Genomic DNA, 13,821 nt, shown 5'->3' on the forward strand with positions numbered 1-13,821 from the left:
GCCAAGAAGCTTCTAAGAGTTACCCGCATCTGCTGTCTCTACTTCTTCACCTCTTACTCCTTCTCACACCACTCTTTCATCGTACCAGGCTCCTGCTTCTACCTCTCCAACAAAACAGCCTTTGCTAAGGCCAACACGGCCTCCCAGCTAATAGGGCTGGTGTATATTTGTCAGCTCTTCACTGCCCTGACATCTCAGCAGCACCTGCTACCGTGGACCCCTCTCTCTGAAACACTCCCTTCTCTTGGCTCCTGTGCCAGTGTTTTCTGATTTCTACCTTTTTGAGTTGTCCTTCTGAGCATATTTCATAGCATCATTTTTCTCTACCAGCTGATCAAATATGAAAAGTTCTCCAAGTCTCAGTCTGGGCCTTCTTCTTCTCACTTTAACCCTGTGCCTAGGCAATATCATTCATGCCAACAACTTTATTTGCCTTTGCTTTATTTCTGAATTCCAGTTACATATATTTGAGTGCCTATTTGATATGCTCACATATCTCTATCAAATGCACCCCACACTGCACATCTCAAAAACAGGTCTTACAATCTTTCCTCCATCCCAGTCTACCTTTGGTGAACTTATGTGTTTTCACATAACCATGAATGGCGCCTCCTTCATATAGTTTCATGAACATAAAACCAGTAGTCATAGTTGTCATTTCTCCCCATTTCCCACATCCAATCCCTAAGAAATTCCTGTATATTTTTGCTTCTGGATGATTGCTTAGCTCCATTTACTTTTCTCCTATTCCCACTGTCACTGCCCTAATCTCCCTCCTGGCTGCTCTCCTACAGCTGCCTCTTTAGGCTCGCTCTTTCCAAATCACTCACCACATGAAGCTACATTCTTAAGGTTCCTTTCCCATTGCCCTGAGGAGAATCCTTAACATGGGCTACAAAGATCCCAACATCATCAGACCCTATATATCTCTTCATCCTCAACCTGGGTAGCTCTTTGCTTCACTCCCTTGATCCAGCTAGATTCAGAGTCTTCACCCCTGCTGTTCCCTCTGCCTGGAAACATCTTCCGTCACCTAATCTCAATCTCACTTTGTGTTTTTCATTTTCAGATGTTGGCTCAATGTCACTTCTTCAGGGAAGCTTCTTCTGAACTTCCAGACTCACTCACATCCCCCTCTTACATTTTCTCTCAGAGCACATGGCACTTTGAGTTTGTAGCAATAAGTGCAGTTTGTAGTTATATGTTCTTTTGTGTGACCATTTGAGTAATATCTGTCTTCTACCCACCAGATTTTAAGCTCGGTAGGGCAGAGGCCATGTCTGTTTTGCTCACCATTATATCTTTGGCATTTAGTTGGCATTCACTTAGTGTTTAATGGAGTTTGGTCATGGCATTTAAGACAGGTAATCTTGGATTCAAGTTCTGTCTGTTACTTACAAGTATTCTTGGAAAAATTACTCAGATGTGCTAAATCTCCATTTCATTTTCAAAATTAGGATTATAATAGCATCTGTGTAATAAGAGTAATTTCAGAGGTTAAAACAGATAGCCATTAAATGTATTTTGTCCAGAGCCTATAGCAAGGCAAGCACTCAACAAATGTTATTGCTTATGGCTATTAATAGTTTAAGAAAAGATAAGAGTTTTTGTATTTTTTCCAACTGGATTTTCATCCCTTATCTTCACTTCTTACCTGTTTCCCAGGTGTATGATCAGATAACTTTGAGAGTCTCCAGTAATTCTGTGACTACTGGTTACAGTCCCAGGTATGCCCCCTTTGACAGATAGGAGGCTTGTTTGGCCTGTTGGCTTGGGTTCCTGTTTTCATCTCACTTAGTCCTTCTCCTGTTGTTTTCCAGCCTGTGGATCTTAGGGTTGGTAGGAATGCCTCTTCTGCACTCCTAATTTCCAAAAGGAGCATTTCTGAATGTACCCTGCCTCTTGCCTCCTTCCTCATACTTCCCATGGAGAAGAATCACCCCATTGGTAAGGCAGCCCTTGCTCCATGTCTGTTAGGGGAACTGACCTATGGAAGTTTGTAAGTGCAGTTTAGTCTCTTTCTCCTTCCTTCTTAGATTAGTAGGAGCTAGTGAACTGGAAGTGTTGCTCTTATGCAGAACCAAATATTCCCTTGGGAGTGCTTTTCCAAGGTTTGGATTGAGGGAAAGGGAGTCAGTGAGCCCATTTTACCTCTTATACTAAGCTACATTATTCAACCAAGCCTTTATAAAAAGTTCTGGTTCCTCAGCTATCAGTTCTTTTGTCCTATTTTTCTATGGGTTTAGAATTTGAGTGGGGAGGAATAGTGCCATGTATTGGACCTGCTCAAAACTTCCAACATGTAGGTTTATGCTTTTGCTTGGAATATCATTTTTTTAATCATCATTTTTCTACATTTTAGCCATTTTCCAACACCAAGCTAAATCACATTTTACATGAAGCTTTGCAGCCCTCAAGGCTCTCGTTCGTGAATGAAATCCTATAGTACTTACTGGACCATATCATTCCCATTGGGATTGTCATTTACAGTCTTACATGCATAGGGAACACCCAACAGTATAACTTCTTTTCTCAACTCAATTTTAAGAGCAAGCAAGGGCAATATCCTTGATTTATGTTTTATCTCCCCACTAAACATAATTCTTTGTATATAGTAAGTGCTTAATAATATCTTATGGGATGATTGTGCTTGGGGCTGGTCTACTGACCAGGCTTTGATTTGAAGGCCCAAGTTACAATTGACACGGCTCAGTGGCTGGGTGGACCCTGAAGGGATGGTGGCAGTGGATAAAGAAAGAATATGTTAATATGAGGGTTTCATCTTACTAATATACTCCCCCATTTTCCTGTTTGAAAAGCATATGGAACTTATGGTCTGATAGGTAGAAAGGCTAAGAGAAATGCAAGCAGAGGGAGGGAGTGCTTCTAGCTGTGGTAGACTGGTCTGCAGAGTGTTTTAAGCCTCTGAATTAGTCAAAAGATTGAAAAAAAAATAGCCAGTACTACCACTGGAAAAAAAGAAAAATGAGGAGGAAGGGCCCTGAAAATGGTACCTGAGCAATGAAAGACTGAATATTTTAAAGATCACTGAATTTAATTTTTTCAACCTAAATGCATAAAAGTACAGGTGGGGACATTATTTATGCAGGTATATGCAAATCACTTTATAAAATAGGCAAAGCCCTTCTGCTTTTTATATGTTGCCAAGGTGGTTCCTGATATTTTAAAAGCTATGCACCTTTCATGTAATTTCCTTAGAGCTGGAATCCCTCTGTTGGAATCACAGTCATTGTCAGAGCAACTTAATTTTTTTGTCTCTCCTCTGGGACTTTTACAAGGCTCTCAAAACCATCACAAAAAGAGTGGTTTCCACAGAGATATGACGAGAAAAATCACTTGGAATTTGCTGAGGAGCAAGTCACAATGTTCAAAGCAGAGAACACAGGCTTTGAAAACATGAACCCATCTGACCTCTTGAATTTAGTACAGTGAATTCCTGAGCTCTGAAACATGGGGCCCGGCTGTGCATGCCATATTGGTGCTCTAAGACTGGCAGTAGGCTGGCTGTGGCATGGTCTATTTCAAACTCCTTCACAGTGCCCAGCGTTGCATGTTCCCACATGACATTTGGTTGGCAGAAGCTGGGCCTCCAAAGCTGGCAGTCTGGAATGCAGCCCACTGTGTTTTGACAAACACATAATTGACCATCTGATCACCAGCCTATGCTTTGCACTCAGGTCACTGGGGAGAACTGGGCCTCCAATAGGTCTCTACTCCTTATCCTGTTCATCTTCTCAAACCCTTCTCCAGAAAACAATATAGAGAAGACTGAAACACACCCACACATATCTTCCCATTTGCAAAAGAGGACATGGTACATGAAACATAAGCTGTTGAGAATTTCCTTTAAACTGTCCTGGCAGCCCAAAGTGAACAAGAGAAAGAGCATTTATGGTGAACTCTGACTCAGAAGGAAGGAACAAACACACTGAATTGTTTGAACACCCGCCTGTGTATAAGTTGCAATTCAGCTCAATGGCTTGGAACTTCTTAGAAAAAGGCAGCAATGGGAAAATGACTGAGGCATTGATTGGCTTTATGGAGACATTATTAAGAAATTGTTTCATTATTAGGTAAATAGAGAGGAAAGCAGATACTGGGATGTCTTCTCCTTGTCCATCTGCCACTACCCCACGTCCACTACTGGGGAAGGATGCACACATGTCTGGAGATAGCAGGCGGCAGTTCAGAATGAGATAAGGTTCATTCTGAGGTCTCTGATGAAGCTCCCATAATGATGTATTTTGGTCTGAGATTTGGTTCCATACAAAACATCAGCCTTTCTCCTAGAAGGCACGGATTTTGTACTGGGTCAAGATATAACAGCGTTATGCAAATGTCAATGTCTATGTCAACACTACCAAAGAGCCCCTCCTCTCCACTCCCACACCCCCGCTACATGGTTCAGGCCCTTGGTTTTCACCTTTGACCTGGTCTCTCTCTTTTCTCAGTTGCCAATGTGCTCTTTTTCTAAAATATTAATCTGCTTAAAATACCACAGAGCCTTCTCAAGCTTGCGGCATTGAGTCCAAAGGCCTTTGCCTGGCACACAAGGCCCTCTGTGATCTGCCTCCCACCCCCCCACTGGTCCAGTCTCATCTCTCAGGCTTCCCTTTAAACCACCATGCCCCAGCCACACTGACCTCTTGTCCTCTGCATCTGGCTGCTGCTAGACACCTCCAGGCTTTGTAAATGCTCTTGTTTTTTTCCCGATTATGAGCCCTTTTTCTTCCCCTGCCCCACATCCACCTGGCAAGCTGCAATTCATTCTTGAGACTTTCAGATCCAGCTTGGGCACCTCTCCACATGCAGGTGGGCATTCCTTTCCTGTTCCCCTTGCTACATCTTGTATGTGCCTCCATTCCAGTTCCTATCACATGGTACAGCCTTTGTCTACTTATTTATCTGGTTAACCAAACTGAGAAATTCTTAACAACAGGGAGTATTTCTTATTTATCTTGGAGTTCCAAAAACCAAGCATACTGACTGGCTTTCCATAAATGTTTGTTGACTGAAAACCGAATAAAGAGCTGGGCATGACAATTAATTAAAGACTGAGCCAAGCAGGAGTATTCGCTTCTATAAGCATGGCAGGAGCCTATTAGCAATCTCATGGAGGCAGAAGTTCCCAGCAGTAGGGCCTTTTCTGATGGCTACCACAGGGTGAAAGTAAGAGTGAGGAAGAGATGGTGAGATGGAGGAATGACTTGTTAACAGAGGATGCCACTGAGGCAGTGAGCTTTCAGCCTTTTCAACATTTCGTGTTCAGGACTCAAAGGTATAGTTCTGAGAATGACTGAATAGTAAAGAGCTCTAACATCTAAGAACCTGGTTTTGCAAATCAGTCAAGCCTGTGCTACCTGCTTCATGGCAGCGAGGCAGGTTGCCAGGGGCTCCTCTTTGTCTGCAAGGGAGCAAAGGGATGCAAAGCTCTTGGAAGAACATCTGGAAGCTGTTCAGTTCCTATGAAATCTGGGGCAAATCCAGATTAGGACTTTGGATGAATGGCAGTACCAAGGAGACAAGGCAGGATTCTAATTCTACACCTGTACAGAGGAGGCCACTGAAGGGGCATGAGGAGCTAGAAGCATGGGAGAGATGATGTTCTGATCTGTTCCTAAGGAACTTTCCTTTTCTCTTTGATGGGTATCTGGGGCACCACCCCTGGAGTCATTGGCTGGGTCTGTAGGGCACTTGAGGACAGTAGTTCTGTTACAAGCTCTGTCACCCTGGAAATAAAGGCAGCTTCAGGACTTGGAACAATCCAAGCAAGCAGGAAGCCTGGCCCAGGGGTGGGACAAGGTTAGTGGGTATGTGCATGGGTTACCAGCCCATTATAGGTCATTCTCCCAGCCGTATCTCTGGTTAAAAACTAGAATCTCTCTGGAATCTGCCCTGTTGATGGTTGATCTAGCACAGAATCAGTCTCACATTTTCCTATGAGCCAGAGACAGCCTTTCAGTTATGTTTTATATCTCAGAGGTCTTCCCCTCGATTTCTAATTTGTGACACGGGTCTCCAATCCCCTGTACTGCTTGTGTCTGAGGCTTGCCTTACAGTGCTGACGTCATATTAGCTGAGCTGGGCGGGCAGGAGTGCACTGTGCTGACTCATCCCTGGTGATGTGAGGATTAATGCCTTGTCTAACACAGAGCTATTATGTGAACTGTTTTTACACAAAAGAACTGTAACAAAAATGATTTACCAGCCAGAGGACTAGAAATATACAGCGCTAGGTAACTGAGGTAGCATGCAGGGACATACAGTGGTAACCATAAGGATGCACATTGACACCCTCCAGGGCATTGGCAGACCCACTCTATCAACACTGAGAGGAAGGAATAATAAGACTTGTCAGGGGCAGGGTGGACCCACCCCTGCTGTATAAATGCATTACACACAGCAGCAGCCTTTGGGGAGTTTAATCAATCTCCTTTCTCTGTCAAATAACTGTCACGTTAGACTTCAGCCTTAGCATCCTTTGGATGGTCCTTCTCCCTGAAATATATTTGCAACTAGCTTCTAGGAATATTCGTGGAAGCCACACCCAAGCAAAAGAGCCACAGGAACCCCCTCTCTGTGCACACGATTACAATTCAAGAAATACCTCGGAATGAGAAGAATCAGTCAAGTAAGATAGCATGTCAATAACGGACAGTGCTCACCAGAGAGTGAGAAGCAGCTGGAAGGATGCAGATGATTATTTATCACACGAGGTGGCTACCCTGCCTGCGGCATCTCCTGGGTGCTGTCTCATGTACTGACTTCGATTATTTGGCTTCATTGCCCCAGAATCTCTTTCAAGCAGTTCAAGGTAAAATTCATCCAAACCCACTCAGTGAAGCCTGGTTTGGGATTTAAATAATAAATGTTCTTGCTTTTCATATGAAATCAATTTTTTTTTTTCCAAACGACTTCCCATCTTTTCTAAAAGAGAACGGTCCCCCGCATAAATCTCCCAACACATGCAATTCTGGATTTCTGCTCTGTTGTTCTTGTTGGACTTTACAACTTCACACACAATTTTACTCTAAATGGCTGAGATCTTGTACTTCTTAGTAAAAGGATATCAGAAATTTTGTCAATAAATGAGAGCTCTGATCTAGTAGTTGAAATAAAAAAAACTCTTGGAATGAGAGATGGGTACATAACTGAAGAATAAATAATTGTCCATTGATTGACAGTGGAGCGAAAGCCCAACTGTTGCTGGTATCTGGCTGAAGAATGTAAGCCACAGTTCAGAAGAACAGCAACTTTGCAAACAGCAGCTGTGGCTGGGTAAAAGGCGTCTTTATATAAGCCCAGTGGCTGGGGCCCCTGGTCTTTTCAGCCCCCACATGGACGGCAGCTCCTACTGCCACCAACAGCATCGACTCCCAAGACGAAGAAGCTCCACGTACCAGACAATGCTGGAGACCACAACAAAGTCAACCGGAAAACCACAGCAAAGTCAACCAGAAAACATGCCAACAAAGTCCCAATTGCCCAAAGCGGACACTTATTTGAAAAGTAAAGAACCTCCTTTTACTTACATAAAGAGAAGGGGCAGGCCACAGACTGACAGTCAAGGATCTGAAAATCAAAGAAAAAATAAGGAATTAAAAATGAACCTCATGATACCATCGGGAGAAGGAGAGAAAGTCTAGGTATTTGGCTGGTTGCTCCAGAAGGATGAGCAGTAGGATCCCATGTTGTCACCTGTGGCCCTGTAAACTTTTCCACAGGTGTGCCCTCCTGCTCTATGACGACAACAGGACTTCCCAGCACAGGAGGACCAATCTCTTTCTTTGTTGACTTCATTCCAATCTGAACCATAGGAGTATTTTCCAGAGCTATGTTCTTCAGTATAGTAGTCTATCTATCCATCTACTTAAAGTTAAATTAGTTAAAATTGAATAAAATATTAAATATTTAGTGCCTCCATTGCACTAGCCACATGTCAAGTGCTCAGTGGCTAGTGGCTGCCTGATAGGTAGGACATTTCTATTGTTGCATAAATATCTATTGGGAAACACTAACCAGAATAGGTAAGAACTTTACTATGTTGTATCTGACAAATTTTAGCTAATTTTGACAAGGATGAGTCAAACTCTGATAAACTCTGGCTCTTTTAAGGATAAATTTAGTATGCTTAGTGCCCAGAAGATCCTCTGGACAAATTCAACACCTCCACACATTGTCAACCCTCAGCTGAGGACTTGGCTCAATACTGCCTTCTCTGGGCTTGGTGCTGGCTGAGGACTTGATAATGTCTCATCAGCCTTTTCTCACCAGCTTAGGAATGTTCCCTCTGACCAAATGATTTTAAACTAAAGCAACTGTCCCCCTAAAAACATCTCTAATGATAAAAATTTCAAGTTTGGAGGGAGTTGACTTCAACAGTTTCTCATTTTATATTTCAAATCTAATAATTCACCTTTGTAATCTTCAACTCATAAGCCAAATTATCTGTTATGGGACTGGCCTGCTCACTATTGTTTAGATAGCTTCTCTTATAGAAGAATAAAACCAGAGTAATAGAAGATCCTAGATAAATTAATAAACCAAACAAAGATGCTGAGAAGACAAAGCAGATCTGCCCGCTCCCACCCGACCCCACTCAAATATATCAAGGACTTAATATATGCTGATTGAATTCTTGTCTCCCTGACACCATGATTTTAACCACTTCATGTAAGGCTACCAGAAATATGCAAAACAAACTGTATTAAAAGAGATCAAGTAGAAGGATCTGATCAAAAAAAATTAGAATAAAGCTAAAGCAAAGAACTAGCACTTAAAGAGATTTCACTTCTCTTTATGCAACATCACAGAGGCTCCGCCAAAAAAAAAGTCTCCCCATTTATGGCCAAGACGAAACCCTGCCCGTGTACATGCAGGGGTGAAGGATGATTTTCCTCAGACAAGAAGAATTAGGATGAAAATCTGTAGCCTGGATCATAATGTATGCTAACACAAGAGAGGTGGGGGTCTCTAAGGCTTTCAAATTGTTTCACAAAATTGATGAGTTTAATGAAAAATTTAAGCAAGAAAATTAAATTATGTATGGAAATACACACAAACTTGAAATATATATTTATAAGACTAACTAGTCTTTAAAGACTTTAAAGCCGTAAGTTTTGCTACATTCTAGATCCTTCTATAAGCCAGGATTCTACACCAGTTGCCCTGGAGTATCTTTTTAAATCTCCTTCCTTCCCTTTTTCTTTCTTCTACTCCTTCCTTCCTTCCCTTTCTTCCTTTTCCTTGTTCTCCTCCCTACTCTCCACAGCCTTTTTTGGGCTTGCTTTATTTCTCAACCTTTGAGGAAAAGGAGAAAAATATGATCAGTGGTTATCTATGAAATGTGTTCACTTAGCATTTTTCTGTTGCATGTTATAAAACCCATAACTCTCAAAAACATTATGCTCTCTTAAAACTATACTTAATATTTATGTTCTTATATCTAAGCACATAACTTTCTAAATTTCAAGGAGCATTTATTCAAAAAAGCTAATCAGTCAGAATTAAATTTTTTGATGTGATCAAAAGAGATCAATGTAAATTGTACCCAGATTGGCTAATCCACCCAAGGTCTGGAATGAAAAACTATCTTTCCTGGATGTCAAATGACACACAGGCTGTTAATGACAGGAATCCAAGATGGAGAGAAAAATCAGTATGTATGTCACAGTCTAAGATAAATTAGAGCCAAGTTAAAAGGAAGATTTCTTGGATATAATTGTTATCTTTATATATTAATGAAAAACAATAATATCTATCCCAAATTTAATATTAAAGTTAAAAATTTAATCTCAGAGTTCTTATACAATTTATAAATGTTCATAAATGTCAGAAGGCCCATACTTCTTGATCGAATTACAATCTGCTATGCAATTTTGAGAATATGTATTAATCCACATAGGTTTATTTTTGTTCAGTTCGAATTGTTGTTTTACTGGTATGTGCCCTTTTTGCCTAAGCGATATTCACTTTATATGTTTGTAAATTGTTTTTATCTGAAATGCAAAGAATTATCTGTTATAGTTTTGCTAAAGGTTAAAAATATTTGCATTAAGTTTGCTAGGTTCAAAGCATAAATGCCTAACAAAGAATATATATAACTCTGAAGCCCAAATGAATCAGGACCTTAAGACATGGTAGGGGAGGCAAGAGTGGAGAGGGGGAAAAGAGGTGACTTGTGGTGAAGTCTAATCTTTCGTGGTGTCTGGGCAGAAATTATTACACAGTATCAATCTCCAAGGAACTATACGTATTAACTGTAACATAAAGATTAGTCAATTCTGATTTCAATTTATGCAATGTTCTAAGGCAATTGTTTCCAACATTTATGAGCTGATGCAGATCCTTCTAAGAATCTCTCTTTCCAAAAACTCAAAATGCCAAGTTTCAAGGATTTCCCAGACTTCATGGAATACAACCACAAATTTCAGGTTAGTAACCCTCAGCCTAGTTGGACAGGGGAAAAATGCTCTTTCAGTCTCACTGCTAGTCACCTCTAGGAACTTTTAACAAGTCTCTATAAGCAGAGGCCAGCAATAAATAAAATGTATAGAAAATAGATTTCTGTATAGGTGAGTGAGGGTGGCTAGAGACATACAGACTCCTTTAAAGGCCTCCCAGACTCGGACTTCCCTACTCCCTTACAATTTCTTTTTCTAAAAGTCCATAGAGCTTTAGGAACAAGGAGGTAGAGAAGCAGTGAGCGGAGAAGTGATGACAGTAAGAGTTATTTTCTGAGTGCCCCCTACAGTTAAAGGCAGCCGGCTAAGTAAATGCTCCTCAAGTTTGAATATGGGTACACATATTCATACTCAGGGATGCAGAGCAGGGTAATGGGTACACAAAGCCACAAAAGAAATAATAAACACATGGCTGTCTTTTTGGAGGGTCAGTTATTTGTACCTGTATTCATTGATCCAATAACAATTTCTAGGATGTCAAGAAGAAACAAAACAGATACTATTCTTGTCCTCATGGAACTTCCAGTTTAGTGAAACAAATAAGAATAAACTGAGGCATAGAATGCAAAATTTCTATGTCCTTCCAGGGTGAAAGCTGCGCCCTCACTGAGACGTGCCGTCTGCAGCAGCCTGCTTCTGGCCCCTGTCCCTTCCACCCTGAGTACTGGGACCCTCACTCTCACCTGAGGGTCACCTCTGTAGAAGAGGCTGAAAAGCAGAATTAGCTTTTAATCCTGACTATGAGAGTAAGTACTTTTACTTCTAATTTCTTAGAGAAAAAAGGGAGATTTAAGAAATCAGGAAGCTTCCTCAAATCACACAGCTGCTGGAATCTGAATAAGTCTGTACCATTCCAAAGTCTACATATTTTTAACCACTCAATTACACTACCTCTAGGTATTTACCACATGATGTTTCCCCTTGAAATCTGGGCTCACTCAAGTTTTTGTAGACTAGTTTGAGCTTTTCCTTTGGAAGGAGACAGGTTTGGCTTGATTTGCACTCTAAATATTTCACAGTGGTAAGGGAAAGCTATTATTATACCCATTTCATGGTGCAGAAGCTGAGCCACTTGCCAGCTGAAGTATCTGGCTGGGTTAAAAATGAATCTGGGTAGTCAGTCTGTCATTCCTCTTGACTAACTCCAAGCCTAGGCAATGGTGCTTGTCCGGGGGCTTTTCTGCACATGGGATTCACACTAGCTGAGAGTGAGAGAAACTTTGCTAAGAGAAAATAATAGTGCAAAAATGGAAAATAAGTAATCATAACTCACTCACAAAAATTAGTTACTTTTAGCATTGTGAATAGAAAATGGAGTGCTTATTCATCACAAATGAATCAGAAAATTAGAATGTGTTACAGCATTGCTGACAGAGCTGAGGAATTCAGATGAACTGAAGTTCAACACTTACCCATCTATTTGAAGAGGGTAAATGGTGTGACAACAGGGCAGAAATGACCTCTTAGACACGGCTTTAATCTTTCCAATCTTTGTTCTTCAACTACTCTCTCTAGAAGTTTGGTGGGTTTATATCTTCATTTTCTATAGGTAGAGATAACATTTTAACATCCTTTTAATGTTCTAGAACTATTGTGTTAATTAATTCTTATGTGGGAGTCATTCCAAACAGTAGGATGAAGACTTTTTACCTCATTGATTTTCCTAATACCTTTCTGGCTTCCAGTGTTTTTAAAGGATAAGGCACTATTGAATTTTTAGGTTCATGTCTCTTAGAATAAGTGCCAGCTTCATAGGTTCCTGTCAATTGATATTCCATCTTCACTCTGGGTACATGATTTCCTTTATCTGACAGATTCAAGAAATTTTATGCTAGATTTAATGACATTTCATGCACCCTGAATTTGGAGGCTTTTAATTCTCTATTTTCAATCTGGCAAAAAGTTTACTAGTTAAAGTCAGATGAAAGGGTGGTTCTGATGTGCATATGGAAAGTGGGCATCTCCCGCCTGGCACTATGGGGTCTCCTGCAAACAAATTCCTTGCAGTGTTGTCATTCCCTTTGGCCAGTCTTAAGAAGACTATAAGTGCCAAAAATTGTCGTTTATATCTTGGGGTCTGCTTTTCAAGACCATCCATTTTTGGATCCATCTTGAGAAGAACGATAAGGAAATCACAGCGATGCCTTATCTTTCCTTAATATGCTACAATAACTTAGAATGATGTCTACCTTCAAAAATTTGGATGAGGAAATGATGATCAATACAAAGAAAGAATTCAAAAACTCAAGTTCAGCAATTAAGTCTGGGACTATTTCTGAGCCTGACACATTGCTGAGATACAACTGACACTCCAGACCACCTTATATAAATCTTCCAGAACCTTCTTGATTCTTACAGGTAGAAGAGCTGAAAGATCAGCATGAAGTAGAGGCAGTAGTCCTGTGAGGGGTGGCAAGGCAGGATGTGAGGGAGGGGCAGGGACTGAATTTATTTAATACATTTAAGATGATTACCTTTAGCCTAAAACTGACCTAACCTTATGGCATGATGACACTCAGGATCTTTCTACATCTGATCCAAAACAACTTTTCCATCTGCATCTCAAACTCCTGAAGTTGTGGCTTTCTGGGATTCCAAATGGATTGGTATACCAGGACTTTTATTATAGTATGTTGATATTCTTTAGGAGATGCTGAAAAGGTCTGGCATTGTTATTAAGTGGTCCAATCAATTAGAAACACTTGGTCACAATGCTGTTCACAGACTATGATAAGTGCCATTTGGTACAAAAAAGGTTGTGCCTATTTTAGGGCAGACTCATCCTGAGACTCCTCAGTGTATAAACACAGAAAGCAACATGTTAGTGGTACAGAGAGGGCTTTGGAATAAATATGGGCACAGCAGGAGAAAGAAACATCCAGATCAGTGTGAACAGAAGGCTGTCTTTACTCAAATGGTTCCCTCAAATGTTTTTTTAAAAACAAAGGGAAAAATCATGACACAAAATTTATATCAAAAGATACAAATTAAGCAGGTACTTATATTTGATGGTCTGTTATACACTAAACCAGAAGACAACGTGGGTACAGTCTGTATTTTAAAGAGTTGGAAAGAGCTTTCTATAATATAGATTGAAAAATGTTACTTTTGTCCTCGTCACCACCATTTGCTTAATAGCATCCAAGATCTTTCATAATCTGGCCCCAATCCATCTCTCATTTTCTTTTTCCCACCATTGCTTCCTTATATACTGTGACAGGCTACTTGCTCCTCCCTGAACATGTCTACGACATCTCTGTCTCTGAGCCTTTGCTAACAGTTCACACTTGAGTTTCCCAAGCCTAACATAGTGTCTTAAACACAGCATGACACTCCA

General features: G+C 40.7%; 1 protein-coding gene across 6 annotated transcripts in view; it reads right to left on the minus strand.

Annotated features, from left to right (window-relative positions):
- The window catches only part of ZBTB20 (zinc finger and BTB domain containing 20), an 807,002-nt gene that overhangs the window by 169,749 nt on the left and 623,432 nt on the right, over window positions 1-13,821 (minus strand). For all 6 annotated transcript variants that reach the window (XM_057502832.1, XM_057502827.1, XM_057502849.1 and 3 more), the window contains one exon: window positions 7,554-7,593. The gene's annotated coding sequence lies outside the window, so the exon portion shown is untranslated. The remainder of the gene's footprint in view (window positions 1-7,553; window positions 7,594-13,821) is intronic.

Source organism: Manis pentadactyla, chromosome 1 (genome assembly GCF_030020395.1).
Source record: "Manis pentadactyla isolate mManPen7 chromosome 1, mManPen7.hap1, whole genome shotgun sequence".
Classification (NCBI taxonomy): domain Eukaryota; kingdom Metazoa; phylum Chordata; class Mammalia; order Pholidota; family Manidae; genus Manis; species Manis pentadactyla.